This window comes from Polistes fuscatus, unplaced genomic scaffold (assembly GCF_010416935.1).
Source record: "Polistes fuscatus isolate 324 unplaced genomic scaffold, CU_Pfus_HIC Scaffold17, whole genome shotgun sequence".
Taxonomy (NCBI): Eukaryota; Metazoa; Arthropoda; class Insecta; order Hymenoptera; family Vespidae; genus Polistes; species Polistes fuscatus.
In genome coordinates, this window is record NW_025113075.1 from 1925980 (window position 1) to 1928532 (window position 2553).

The following is a 2553-nucleotide window of genomic DNA, read 5'->3' on the forward strand; positions in this document are numbered from 1 at the left end:
CTATTTTTATTTTTTCTTCTTCTTTCGTCGAGCCTTTATCTGCTTGTTAACCAATTGAGACGAGACGAGAAATCAAATCATCAAACCTTAGTGAAGGGAGAATCTTTGGAACATTAGTTTCTTTTTTTTGGGGGAATAACTATAATTACGCTAGATTAGGCTTACCTGATCAACCCACGTGTTAAACTATTTAACAAGCCAATTATTTTATTGGATTATCTAATTTGAGAAAAATCCTAATCTTTATCTTATATATAAATTTATAAATTGTACATTGAAAGATTATTTATCAAAGTAAATACAAGTTAATTATTTATTACGTTAAATACGAATAATTTAATGACATTTGATAGATTATGAACAATGACAACCCCGAAATGTTAATTCAATTGAATAGTTAAGGCTAGTGAACGCAAGCGTGTGTCACAGTATTCTCCTAAATGTTGATGCGTTTATGGTTGTCTCTCTTGGAGTTGGAGATTAGAGGATGACCTCGTCGGAAGCCTCCTCTCGTCAGTGAACCCTGAGGTTAACCTTAATTAATATGAGAAACTAAGTGAGCATTGTCATTGAATTAATCGTCCTCAAAGCGACAGATAAGCTATGGTAGTACCCTCAAGAGCTTCCAATCGCTTCCCCTAATCGTATAGCATACACGATATCAACGCAAGAACACAGATCAAGGTCTTATTGATTAAAGAAACGAGATTGCATTGGTTCCTCTAAATACGTATTTTTACTTTTATATTATTCGATGACTAATTGTTTATACATCAATTTGTTGACTCTTTACTTCTTTATAATTGCATCATCTTTTACAATCAGTTACTTGCCTATATATATTAGATTGCTATTTTTATTATCTGTGTTTTAAATAAACATTTTTAGTATTTATAATCAAATATCTATATAATAAAACAGTATGATGCAACACCGATGCAATTGGTATACAACACCTGTTACAAATACTTAACCATTTATTTTTAATTATCATACATATTAACAATACTATTCGTTATTATTAAAACGATATATTAAATTGTTCGGGATTTGTTGTATACTTCGTAATGATATAAAAGTAGCAATCTAAATTTGTTTTGGAAAAAGAAAAAACAAAAAAAAAAAGGAAAAAGAATCGTTGTAAACTAATAGCAACTAAAACGCAATAAAACTTTTTCGATTAGCATAGGCATTAGTTTGTTCAGCCTAAAATTAGTAGTGTGTGTTGGTGAAACTATAGTCGGTTAGAGCCAGTCGGATTGAAATACTGAAGCACCGAAGGTTGTTTAACTCTTTCTCTCTTTCTCCCTTAAAACCTCCTCTTGCCCTTGCCCAGCCCCACCCCCTTAAGAATGGCACATTATACCACAGTGGATGGAAAAATAAAGGTAGCCCCCTTCTTCTTCTTCTTCTTGCTTGCTTGCTTGCTTGTGGGAACGAGATGGCACGACCTCGAAGGGCGCGGCCGAGTTCAGACTAGACCGAAGCTCTTCTTCTTCTTCTTCTTCTTCTTCTTCTTCTTTGCCCTTGTGTTAAAGTGACCTTGAGACAGCTCGTATCCTGACTCGATCGGACCCTACTCACACAACCAATGAACATCCTCCTCTCTTCTCTTGCTCGCACAAAGAATCCCACTTCTTCTTCTACGATAATGCACCACCATCACCACCATTGCAATCATCACTAGCACCACCGTACACCATCAACACCATTACCACACTCATCATCGTATAGCAACAACAACCACGACCATAACCAATAGTATGGTATTTCATTCTTTACAATGGAATACCCCCATCGTTTTAAGGAGAACAAAAATAATTTCTTGATATTATTTCAAACGAACTTTGATTAAATAATTGTTCTTGATGATATGATTAGGAATATTGTTTTGCAATTGTTTTTATTGTTTAAGAAAATATTTCAAGTTCTTTTGAAATATATCGGAAATTGTATTAATATTAATTAATTGATATCAGAGTTTGTAGATTGTTTTTAAAGAAAATATTTGCAGATATGTTTGTTTGTTGAAGTTTAATTTGCGATTGTTTAAAAAAATAGAAAAAAAAAACTGTCATATGTTTCCGCCCGGGATCGAACCGGGGACCTCGTGCGTGTGAAGCACACGTGATAACCACTACACTACGGAAACGTTGACTACTAAGAATCTTGGTTGTAGGGATGTGGTCCAAAATTGAGGGATGTTTTTTTTATATAAAACACATTTAAAATATTAATAAGAGAATTAATATTTCGTTTTAATAGACAAATATTATTCAAATAATTCTATATATATATAAAATAAATATTTCTGAGAGAAATCTCGTGCAAAATAATAATTGTGACAAATATAAAATATCAACAAATTAATAAAAGATAGTCTTAAAAAATGATATCAACATTTATTATATTAATTATTAAGTTCGTTACTTAATCTTAAAGAAAGAAAATATGATATATTATATCGATTAGAAATCGATTAATAGAAAAATACAAATATTGAAAAGAAATAAACAATGATCGTGGATAGATAGTATTATTGGCATCATTCGG

At 31.9% G+C, this 2553-nt stretch overlaps 1 non-coding gene across 1 annotated transcript; it reads right to left on the reverse strand.

Moving 5' to 3' along the window:
- Nucleotides 1-2079: 2079 nt before the first annotated feature.
- Trnav-cac lies at nucleotides 2080-2152 on the reverse strand. Its single transcript has one exon. It is a non-coding gene; the product is annotated as a tRNA-Val (tRNA).
- Nucleotides 2153-2553: the final 401 nt, after the last annotated feature.